Genomic DNA, 12,605 nt, shown 5'->3' with positions numbered 1-12,605 from the left:
CCTGAACTAGTATTGTAATCCCACTTCTCCCTTTCTGCTCACCACAAACGGAGGCTCTAGTTAAAAATCCACTCACTTCTCCTTAAACGTTTCCAGCTGAGAGACAAATCAGGCCTGTATCATTTTCATTTGGTAGCTGTCAATGTCATTTCCCTCTGAGGTACTTTTTGTAAACTGTGACCATGCTTGTTTTGCAGCTATTGCTTTCAGACATGCCGTGTACTTCATCTGTCAGAGCCAGGAAATATGTCTTAGCCTAATTATGGTGTTTGCGAGGAACAAACTGATCAACTGAGTTCTAGTTTATTATTTCCAAAGATAGACTTAAATAGATGTATGTACATACTGTGGTGGCTCTTTGTGTGGTCAGGGGAGACGACAGTGAAACCTGGGAGGAAGGAAGTGGCATGTGGATGTTATAGCTCCAGCTGCTGGTTTGTATCCAGCACTGACCAGAGGAAACGGGTGAAGGATATTGGATGTTTTGCCCCACTTCACTTAACCAGGCGTGTTTTGACCTGTGGTTTTGTTGAGATGATTAAACTGCAGCACTTGTAGGCAGTTCTTTACACAGGCACAGCTCTTATAGCTGGTGTAGTGCAGACACAAATAGGGCTCAAGGTTTCTTTTAAATCATAAAGACGAGTTGCCTTCTGGAGGCTGATTTTCTAGCTTCTCCTTAGAAATTGGCTCCTAAAATGTCAGGTTGCTTTATGTTAAAGAGTCAATACCTGCCTGCACAGTGCTTTAGTTTACATGTGGATTTGTGAAGTAGTTAGCACTACTCAATAACTAAGGTATTATTTGTGTGACAGTGGCAGGGTAAGAATAGTGATGGGTCATGTGCTTTATAAGGAAATCTCCTACTCTGGGATTTGGCCATTGCATTCCCTGGTATCACAGAGTCTCCTTTTCTTCTCTGTATGTTATGAGGACTAAGTGGAGAGTTTTACTCAGGTGACCTTTTCCCCTGCAGAAAGGAATAAATAAAATCCATAGGGACTTTTGTCAAAGTCCATCTGCTGAAGAGAACGTTACAACATTGAGAAGTCAGCTGGATTAAAGGATCAAGACAGCTTTCTGAAATTTCAGGGCTCAGAGTTCTTTTCTGGCTGTAAATAACCTATTGCAAGCTTATCACAAAGGAATATAGTACATAATGGATGGCAGTGAAAATCCAGCCATCAAATTACTAAATTAAATAAATAATCTCCAGGGAAAAAACCCGATACATGTTTTCAATGGGTTATAACTAATAGAAAATGCCTCATCATTTGTCTTTCAGTGTGCTCTTTAATGAAATTACTTTCTTGTGGAGTTGATGAAGTGTATGTCTTCATACACAGTGGCAATTTACTGAGGTAGAATTGAGGTCTTTTCTGGAAATGGTGACAGTAAAGTGAGTAAATTTTCCAGAAAAACACTAACCAGCTACATAGCTTTGAGTTCTGTATTCACAGTGGAGATCTTAAAGGCAAGAATGGCACGTGTACATAAAAATGAACCTTATTCTCAGTGTCTGCTCTTACATTATGGATATTTCCAGTCTGCTCCATGTCTGAGGATGGGTAAGAACTGTTTACAAAGTTCTGCTGCCCATATTTGTCTTGCAATATTCAATGAGTACTTTTTCACAAGGCTGTGCTAATTGAGTTAGCTCAGGGCTCCCTCTGTGTCAGGGTGAAGTCCTGAGGGTGGCTCTGTAATCCTGTGCACCTGATGTCAGAAACGGTCTTTGGAAAAACAAAACAACACAATTGTGTGTATGTTGCTTACTCAAGGAAAAGTCTATTCAGGAGTAAGAGCTCCTGTTTTATTGGAACTTCTGTTATTCCAATCTGAAATGAAAAGCTGAAAGATCAATATTCCCTGCAGTTTGAAAATGGAAAAAAAAAAGTCAAATCACTTCTACCCCTTCTTATTAGGACAATATCAGAATGGTTATTAAAATAAAATAGTTTTAATTGAAATACTGATTTAAACTAATTTTGAATTTTTATTTCAGTTGTGGTCTTTAACTTTTAGGCTGAAATAATAATTTCTGGATCTATACTGAAACATATAAAAATGAAACACATTTTCCACATTGAAGTGAAATGCTCTGATAGCCTTGCACCAAGAAAGGGAAGTAAAAAAATGAACAGTTTTGATTTTATATTCAGCTCTTCACCTATATCCCAGACAAAGCTAACTTCACAAGCGCCTTTCTTTATAAATAGAATATGAAGACTGTAGAAAGCTTCATTCTAAACCAGTGTCCTTGAATCCAGATGAGATGGATGCTTGACCCTGAGGTTATTTAGGTGTCAAGTGTGCAGAAGTGATTCTTTCTCTTCCCCTTTTGGGAGCTGTCTCTTACCCAGCTCAGGTATGACCCTTTTGGACCCAGTTTGTTCACCATGGGGCACTCAAGCTGCGGACAACTTTTAAGAAATCAGTGATTTTTATATCTCTAAATCCTAGTGGTGTTAAATGGAAAAGTGGAAGCTCAAGTGGAAGTGCCTCTCACTTTCCCCCACCTAGATATTTTTATTTACCTTTCTTTCTGCTTATTTCACCAAATACCTTCCACTGGCTCATCTTGACCTTTCAAGGACTTGGTGTTACAGCTTCCTTTGCTCCTTAAAAAACCTTCCTGTGGTTTTGAACAATGGGATAGAAGTGGTGGCCAGGACAGTTCGGGCCATTAGAGTGATCACCTGTCGTCTTCTATCACTGGTAATTTTTCTCTGGCCAAGCTGCCTGTTGTTGTTTGTCCCCTTCTTGTTCCCAGAGCTACAGGTGTAATCAGTGAGTTGGAAAGTTTTCAGGGGTTGTGGCTCTATTGGGTAGGAACATCCTGCTTGCTTCAGATTCAGGGTTAGTCTATGTGGGGCATCTTCCCACTTTTGGCAGATTAATTTTGTGAATGGAAGAGGATGAAGAGTAAATTGAGTCATTATATTTAAAGCTTTTCTGCTGTTTCTCTTCAGAAAACACACCTGCAAGCCACAGCTTCACTGTGTCATGTCTGGAATCCTAATTAAACCAAAGTTAATACTCTTTTTTGACCTCTGACGTGGGACAAAGAGGGGTGGTACCTGTGGTATCCTTGAACAGATTGCTTACTGTGTTCTGATGTGTTGCTCTGGGGATTGTATTTAATGGCATCACTGAAATAAAACCACACATCATCATCCTAAGACAAACCTGTGTGAATTCTGACTTTTCATTAAGCACCTTATGTCTCACCTGTAACTGGCATTGTCTTTACCTCAGATGGCATTTGGTATTTAGTGCCCCAGTTCTGCTGCATTTTTTTCTTTAGGAACCTCCATATTTCACCTGCAGCTCAGGTTGAAGGGTAGCATTGTATGTATCTGATTTCTACCACAGTTTACCCTGATGACATTGAGGGACTATTCAGGATGCTGCAAAGTCCACTAGAAAACAGCAGGAGGCAAAACAGATAGAGAATGGTATTCATGGTGGCTGATTGTAAGCCAATTATATCCTCCTTTTATTTTTTATTCTTAAAAATAAAAATAGCCTAAGCAGGAAACATACAGTAAATATTCTTTGCCCACTGAACCTGCTCATTCAAGTCTATGATCATAAATCAGCAATTAGCAGTGACAATTTCTTGAGAACTGCAGGGCTTGGGGCATTTTTATGAAATTACAAAGTTGATGCAAACAAACCTCAGAGTGGTTCCCAGAGAGCCAGGGAGGCTTCTCTCATACTGTGATTACTGCCAGGCAATGTTCTATCCACCTCACTATGTTCAGTCTTGTTATTCTCATTGTTCACTTTGTGTTGCCTAAAAAAATCCAAGCCCAAAAAACTTAACTGACTTTTTTTTTTTTTTGTTCTGGAAGAATGTTTATGATAAATACAGTAATTCAAAGGATGTGGTTATGACCTGAGGGAGGAAGAACACAAGTCTGGACTTGTGCCTCCACACACGAGCGTTTCAGGACAATTCTATATGTGTTCCATGCAGAAGGGAAAGCAGTAACTTCCCAGCTAAATGCTTCTTTGGACCATTCTTCATCCTCATTATAGCTGCACTTGCAGCCTGACTCTAATACATGGCAGCTGCCTGCCAGCACTAGGCATGAAATCTTTGCAAACAACCCATTTTGTAAATAAGTTTGTGCTTGGTACAGCTGAACCAGAAAGTTTCCCTTTGTGGTTTTCCTCCATGTCCTTGTTCTCCTTCTCTTTAGGCAGAGAGGCCTGGAGACATGGTCTTATTTGGCTATTCTGCTTCCAGCTCAAATGGAATAGATTACTGCTTGGCATTGGGTATTTACTAAATAACTTTCAAGTAATTCCACCCTAAGAACCTGGGGAATGTCTGCAGAAAATGACGGTGTAATTAAAAAAAATGCAGTGGGGGTGTACAGCAGCAGTGCAAAACTCTGCAATATTCAGAGTGAGCTGAGAGTGAGTTCTGGGATTAAGAGTTTCTGAGTGGGGTCCTGAGTTAAGCACCTAAATCAGTGACCTGCCTTTCAAAACAAATGAGCCTCTGAGAGATTTCATTACCTTTAATTCTCCTTTCTCTCAGTTTGCCTGTCGCATGAATGGGATGCTTTAGCTCACTGCTGGGATAGAGCAGGGCTTGATTCCTTTGTATTTTTTAACAGTGAAATGATGGTCTAAGGTTAAAGCACTGACATGAAACTGGGGAGACTGGGATTTCATTTCTGAATAAACGACAGAGTACACGTGACCTTGGGCAACTCATTTGATCTGTGCTATGGCTTTCAGTTGTAAAATAGGGCAAATCCTATCTTCCACACAGCTTTTCCCCTCTGGCTCTAGTTTGGACCATTAGACCTCTCCAGGCCAGAGGACTATTTCTTATTCTGTGTATGTTCAGTCCCTTATACAGTGTGGGACCTAAATGTAATTCTGCTGCTAACAGGATAAAAGCAAACTATTCCATGGAATCTAAAGGATTGGGACTCACTTTGCTGCCATTTAAGTTTGCAGAAGTTTTTCTGCCATATTAACTGAAGTATTAACTACAGTTTACTCAGGCTTTTTCAGTGCCTTGTTAGGATGTGTTTGAGAAGCACAAAAGGTGAGTATGCTCAGTGCTGAGTTCTGCACTAAATCCTCTACACCTCCGTTCTCCCCCATTAGACAGATCCCCATGGCTATTCTTCAACAAGCTCTCAACACTGCCCTAAAGCTCCTCTACTTTTCTTGCCACTGTTTTCTTCCTCTAGGATTTTCTTAAATTTGGAGCATTCCACTTAATCAAATTAGACTTGCATGCTCACAGATGACCTTGTTGAGTGTTTTTAATTAAAAAGGCCAATTCTATTTTTGCCAGGGAATGACTTTGTGATTTATTTCCAACTCGGTGTTTGTATTTTTCAAGATAGTATTTTATTTACAGACACTACATAAATGATTTCCTTTGCTCTGACATTTTCCAGCTATCTAAAAGAAAGCCACCTTTTGCTATTTTTGCAGTGGAGGCCTTTCTATCAGGCGACTCCTTTCTCTGCCTCTTTGTGGTTTATGGTGATTCTTTGTTTAGTCAGAATATTTTTTCCAAGGCAGGAAAAAGAATCACTTATTGACCTGACTTTTACTGCTGCTCTGAGCTAAACATCACCCATAAATTGAGCATCCTCTTTTATCTGAATGAAATGCTGTAAATTCTATTAAGCATTTTACCATTTCTCTCTCTTGCAAGAGCATTGGAGTGTCATCCAACCCAGAGGAATAGTTTCATTTTTGTTATTAAATAATCTGGTCCTGTTCTTTATCAATCTGTATTTTAAATGAGTTTGGTTAAATTAAATGACTCTTTATTGTGGCTGGCAAGACAGAGTGGTTTAGTGCTCTGGCCTTTTATCTCTGGAGACCTGAAGGCCATGCTTTTGGTGCAGATAAGGCTGCTTTGCACCTCTGAAGCAGTATAAAGTGACATTCAGGGAGCCTCAGAGGACTGTTAGCAAAATCCTTTATAGCCTGAGAGCACTGCACAGAGACTGCTAAGAAAGTTCCTTTCCAATCATTGTGTTGTACCCATGTAGTGCAGAAAGATGGCTGGAAAATCCTCAACTTCTGTTTGAAAGCAAAGCCTTGTGCTGATTTCCTGCTTCAGGTCCCAGGAAAAAAATTGTTTGGATTTATCTGAGTCCAGTGGGTACTGGCCATGTCACAGGGACGTGCTGCAGTTTGTTCCAAGTATAACATGCCTTGGCAGATCCAGGGGTGACCAGACCTGCAATCCTGGGCAATGCTTGCAAGTCCATTCTGGCAGAACTGTCCATTGTTTTTTATTACTTTGCCCTACCTTAAATTCCCAGGAACTCATTTTACCTAGAGGGTAATGCCTTTGTTTGTGCATGTTTGGCCCAGTCCAGCATTCTCTGGTAGACTCTTGACTTCAGCATATGCCAAGCCAGACATGGATTTTGTCATGTCTATGGAAAGAGCACATGGGTCTGTTGGAATGTTACAGCACTGACATGCACAAGAGAATGCTGTGCACAGGTTTGCCCCAGGCTTGCAAAACTAGAGTAGCTGTGAGAAAAACTGCATTGTTCAACCCCACAGTCTCTGTCTGCTGTCTGTCTATCCTGTTGGAAACTTTGGACTTTTGCAATTATTTCAACAGTCTTGAGTGGTTTGATGCAAAGGCAGTTACTTTGAGGATTTTTATTTCTCTGAGTTCCAGTGAGGAAGTTATTTTGATAATGTGGAAGTAGAAAAGCTTTAAGAAGTAGTTGCAGGATGAAAGGGAATTGTCTGGCCAAGGAAGACAAATCTTCAACAATCTAGGGGGGATCTAATATAGTTGGCAGAGATGCATAATGCACAATCACATTGGATGCTGTTGTACTCATTTACTGCATTTGTTTGCAGAACAGACAGGTATTGATCTGAGAACCCTTTCAAACTCATAGCTTTGGCTGCTGCCTTGGTGATCTGGCTTTATTCTAATTTTGTGTAAGTCTTATTGAAGTTTAGGAGCCTGGGAGTTGGATTTTACCTGCTTCAGTGTTACTCATGAGAAAGTTCTACAGTTCTGCTCTCCCTAAAATAATCCCTGCAAGAGTTACTCAACCAGGAGTAGCAGAACTGCCTTAGATGACACTTCAGTAGTTTAATATTGGCTGTAAAAATGCTGGATGAGGAAGCAATTGGATTTATATACCATGCTGATACAGCAGCATATGACAGGGAGTGGAGGATCCCCCAGATTTGCAAACCTAGACTTTTAGGGAAGTTCAGATTCTTTGGCTTCTTTCCTTTAACTTGCTGGTGGTGCATTTTCCTCTGCTGGACTCTGCTGAACTCAGCTGAGCTAATCCAAGGTACGAAGCAGCACCATGTGCTCCTCTTCTCAGCTATAGAATCAAAGCTTTAGTGACCAATCTCTGATTTGATTAAAAAAAAGGCAAAGAAGGAGAAAAAAAAAAGAAGAGAAAAGGGAGGAAAAAAAAAAAAGAACTGGCTGTTACAGAACAGTCTCAATGAACTTTCTGGCTGTCATTGTAATAACCTCGATTGCATTACGGTTGGAATTTCATTATGCTCTAGTCTGGCACTGATTCACCAAGACAGTGAGAGGGTATTAAGACCAACTTGTCAAATAGTTGCAGTAATAAAATATTTCCTGCCTTTCTGTGGAGAGCTTTATAGAATTAGGGCAAAGGAAGAAGTACAGCTGATAGGGCTTCATGATGCTTCATAGCCCAAGTGCTTTTTGTGTGTTTTTCTATTTCACAATTTGTACTGAATTTCACTGATAAAAGTCTAATTTTCTTGCCTTTTTGGCTTAATTTGTTTTGTCTGCTTCATGCAACTAGGTGATTTAAATGGTCCACAAGTGAGAGATACCTTAGGGACAAAACTTAGTTTTATGCTTTATATTATTCAGACTCTAAAGCTCGAAGTAATTGAATCTCTACTCAGAAATGAAGATTGAGTATTTTTGTTTTAAATTTAAATGTCTATATAAACATGATGCCTCAGGGCTTTGCTGATTTATAATGTATGTGATTTGAAGGGTGCCTTAGTGGCTTCAGCAGAACCCTTTTCATTATATTAGTCTTTGGGAAAAAATATGCAGCCCATAATTCTTTTCTTCCCTCCACTATAATATTGCTAATGCTCTTTTCTGGCGTGATCCTGTATAATGCTATTAGCTAAGCAGCTGTTCTGTACCTCAGCCCCCTGACAAAACACCTCACAGTATTGGTTCCTCCATGTACTAATGATAATCTCCAGGCAGTTTTCTCCCTACTTTTGTGTTTGCCTCTTTTCTCCTGCTGCCTCTCAGCCAGGTGTCCTCAGCCTAATGGCCATAATAATGGATGAGCTGATGATTCCAGAGCCTGCTAACGTCAGACCACGGCTCCTTGGAAGCCTCTGTGGTGTCATTGTACACAGTAGGATGGCTGCCTACATCCCAGAGCCCATTTCCTTGGAAAAGCAGGGCTTGAGGGCCTCTGTGGTGTCTCACTGACTTCTGTGGGGCCCTGCCCAGCTCTGAGTGGTGACTGATCATCTTCCCAGTGTGTTACTCAGCTGCCTCTTGCCAGAGTGCAGGAGATGTGAAGCGTGTTGAGTGATTTCACTCATCCTTTTTTGTGACCGGGGCTCCAGGTAACCGTTTCTAAGATGATTTCTCCCACGGGAGCAGTGAGTGAGGCAGCAGCCCAGTTTGATCTTTTCCAGCCAGCTGGCAGGCTGTGTTATGGCTTAATCTGTGTCAGATGTTTTCAGATACAATCAGTTCAAAATACATTCCTTTAAGTTAAAAACCGTGACAGGTTTGAGAAAGTCGCAGTTGGAGTGATCGTTGAGAAGTCCTTGAGATGCCCTGGTGGGACCAGAGTGAAGAGTACCTACTGACTGAATTATACAGGTTTTATTGGAGACTGAAAACAAAACTTGAAAGTTGCAGAACTGGCAATTTTGATGTGAGAGCCAGCTCAGCCTGACTCTGATAAGGTTTCTTGAGCCTGTTTTTCCCTGTGAGGACCTCTTGCCCCTTTCACTTCACAGATGGCCAGTGGTCCATCCTTTGCAAGGCAGTCCAGGGCTGAGATTTGGAATGACCACAAGTTGGGAGTGGTAATCTCATAAATGCAGCAATTTAGGTACTGTAGACTGATGGTGAGAGCACAGTGTTGCTTGAAGACCTGTGTTGTTTTCCTCAGGGAGCAGCAGTGAATGTGTTACAGGTTTGGTCGGGCTTTTTGGTGACACTCAGTGCCTTCTGTACATGTGCAGTGAGCTGAGGAGTTAGAACGGGATAAGTGCTCTCAGCATCACTTTCTATTTGGGAGTTTATTCCTGTCAGTCAGGCAAGGACAGTAGAGAAAATTATCTATTGCTTGGGATAAATCCCTCGACTTCTGCAGCAATGCAGCCTATATGAATTGAGGTTTTTAAAAATTTAATTTTATTTTTAATTTTTTTTTTCTCCTTCCAGACTTGCTTACTGGCCATTGATATGTGAACTGGCCTCCTTTTGTGTGCAGGAGGCAGCAGTCCTTTTGCACAGCGTAAATTTCATATGTTTTAAAAAACTTCTTTTTCTGTGGGCTCTGTAGAACAATGTTCATTCCGTATAGAAGTGACAAGAAAATTGCCTTTAAAATTGTTCAAATTATTTGAGAATGGTGTTTTCATTGCTGGTACTTAGATACCAGTGTAATAGGTCCCTTAAAAAAAACCCAGACGGTGACACTTGGCTATAGACAAGGTGGTGTTAACACTTCCATTGGCATTTTTGAGAGTGGACTGAAAATGCTTATTCTTAAAGGAGTTATAATTTTGCATATCTGCTGGTGAACTGTTACCCAGACCTCTCTTCAAGCTCTGTGCAAGAGTGCAGATAGGTGTACATGGAAAGGAACACATATTTTTGTCTTTTCTTTGCCAGAATAAAGCAGTTGCTCTCCACACTGTGTGATGTGAGTCTGTTTTGTGCCTAAGGAACGTGCTGGGACCTGTAAATTGTGATGGTGTGAGGTCTAATCCTGTTTTAAGGAACGTGTACTGGTTCATGCACAGGTGCTAATACGCCAGTACATGAAAGCAGAGGCTCTTTCAGTGTGTGGGGACTGTACATGCACAGCTTCTCATGCTCAAAAAAGAATGTCAGCATTGGAAAGATGAGGTTTGTAAATCACATTTTTTTTATTGAACTCTTTTTCTATGTCCCACACAACCCTCAGGCCACTGGCTATGAATTATCCCACGCTGTTGGGCCTATTCCTATCCCTGGGCTTTCCTCATCTTCACATTCGTATGATTACATGTTACATAAATACACTCAGGAAGAATGTTTCGATTTTATTTTGACTGCTGTTTAATTCCCTAGTATGCTGCTTGCTTCCTCAAGAGCCATAAAGTAACAGCTGGGGCACAATATGTACTTCCAACAGATTAGTAGGGCTGGATGTGGCTTTAGTTCCTAAGAAAACAAATATTTTGTTTACCTTTTCCTGGAGCAGCCTCTTTTCCATGGGGAACAAATATAATACATGAAACTAGGAATATTCCTCTCACGCCCAACAAAACAAATTAATTTATAGTATTTCTTGCTCTAAATACTTCTGGGAGGCATTTGGGCAGTCATTCAGGAGAAGTATTCCCACTTCTGCCAGCTTCATAGATGAAAAGAAATAGAAAGGAAAAGAAATAGAAAGAATAAGAAAGGAAAATCTGTCAATTAAAGTAAGACTATTGTGGCTGGAAGGTGTGAGACCAATGAATATTTTTAAAAATCCTCCTTTACATTAGTTGTTTGAGTTTTTTACTTTGCTTTGAGTTCCACTTCCAGTTTTGAGTTTCAGGAAGATGTGTTCCCAATCCAATCCTGGTTCTGCTTTCCAGAAGCACAGTTATTACAGAAAGGGAAAATTAGTTAGCAAAGTCAGGATATAAATGCTAAACTTGTCCATTTTGATGTAGTGATCTGTGGAGCAGACTCACAAGAGAGATATTTGGTATTTCCTACTGAATCCTGGGTATGGGTAACTTCTACTCTTCCTTCCCCAAGAATTTTGGTTTATTTCTTGTGGAAGACAAATTGTGTGTTTAAAAGAATGAGTGATATCCATGGAATGCCAAAATGGGTAGGTTGATGTGACTTGCCCATAGTCAGTGAAGGGGCCCATAGTCAATGAATCTTCTCTGTCTCCGTGGCAGAGAAGAGAATCTTCCGAGCTCCAGTATATAGTGGCCTTTTCTAGGGATCTTGCTTTTTATCAATTTTTCTTCTTCTTTATTTTTTCTTGTTTTCTTCTTTTCTTGTTATTTTTTCTTAACCAATTTTCTTTGTTGGTTTGGCAGCATCCCAGATGCATTCTGATAGACATCAGAGAAATGAATAAAAAATAAATTAATACAATAACAAAAGCAGTCAACCATTTCAGTGACAATAAGAAAAGGTGTGAGGGGAAAAACCCAAGCAAACAAAAACCCTCAAACTACTCCTAGAATAAAAACATCACTATTCATGAGCCATTACTGAATTTTTCTTTCTAACATCTGATTTATTTATTTTTTAATAGCTTTGAGGAAGAAAGAAAATAGGATCAGATCTGCAATGCAAAATGACAAGTGTTTATTTTGTTATTGGTTCCAGCTAATAAATGTGAATATTGCTGTGAGCCTCTTTCAAACAGTGGGCATAACAACTGAAATTTCATTCAAGCTAAATGAGGGAGCAGTTAAAAACATTTTTATTTAGTGAGGGATGGAAGAATAGAGGCTGCCTCCAAAAACATAAAATGGTAAAACACAGCATAGTAGTTTATCTCTTGGATTCAGGCATTTCCTTGGATTGGTAGAGCACACCGAGAGACTGGAGTGCTTGAGATGAGGAGCATATTTTTGAGAGAAGGAAGGAGGACAAGAAAAGCTGAGGAGATGATCAAAATAAGCATTACTACCTTTGGAAACATGCCTTTGAGAAACAAGATGGTAGACATTCTTCTTGCAAGAAAATAGGGTGTTATTCCCTCCTTATTTAAAAGAGAAAAAGAACAAGAAAAACAAAAAGCAAAGAAGAACTGCATGGAAAAAAAAGGGTCTTATCTCCTGCACTGGTTTCTTTTTTGAATGTGGATGGATGAGAGCTTAGGTTTGGCTCAGTGTTCAGGTGAAAAGGGAGGTAACAAGGTACATCTTTTGGGCTGGATTTTCAGCTAATATATGTGAGCACAACTCTCTGCTCTTGACCCTTTGTAAGGACAAGATGAGCAGAAGTAAGTGGGAAAGGTGAACAAGTTCTCTTCATTGTTTAGGGCAAATTAGATGTCATTTGATGGTTTCCAATTCTGACATATTTTACTGTCAAAAAGTGATGCTGGGATGAAAATAGAGCTGCTGGAAAGAACTACAATCCATCCCTCTTCTGACCAAACTGCAGAAAACAGGATAATTATAGGTGTGTGGGGGATGAGGAACCTTCTGAACTTTGCCATTTTCCCTGTAAACACTAAGCCCACTGAGACTCATCCAAACTCTGTCTGGAAGTAAACAGTGGGAGTTCATTGCTGTGGTCTCATGAGAGAGAATGGTGTTCATGGTTTTGGTTTGGTGTTTGGTTTTTGTTCTGTTTGTGTTTTTGTTGT

The sequence above is a fragment of the Neopelma chrysocephalum genome, unplaced genomic scaffold, assembly GCF_003984885.1.
Source record: "Neopelma chrysocephalum unplaced genomic scaffold, ASM398488v2 Primary Assembly neopelma1_65, whole genome shotgun sequence".
Taxonomy (NCBI): Eukaryota; Metazoa; Chordata; class Aves; order Passeriformes; family Pipridae; genus Neopelma; species Neopelma chrysocephalum.
The sequence above is the reverse complement of the archived record's forward strand: the minus strand, read 5'-3'. Positions refer to the sequence as shown.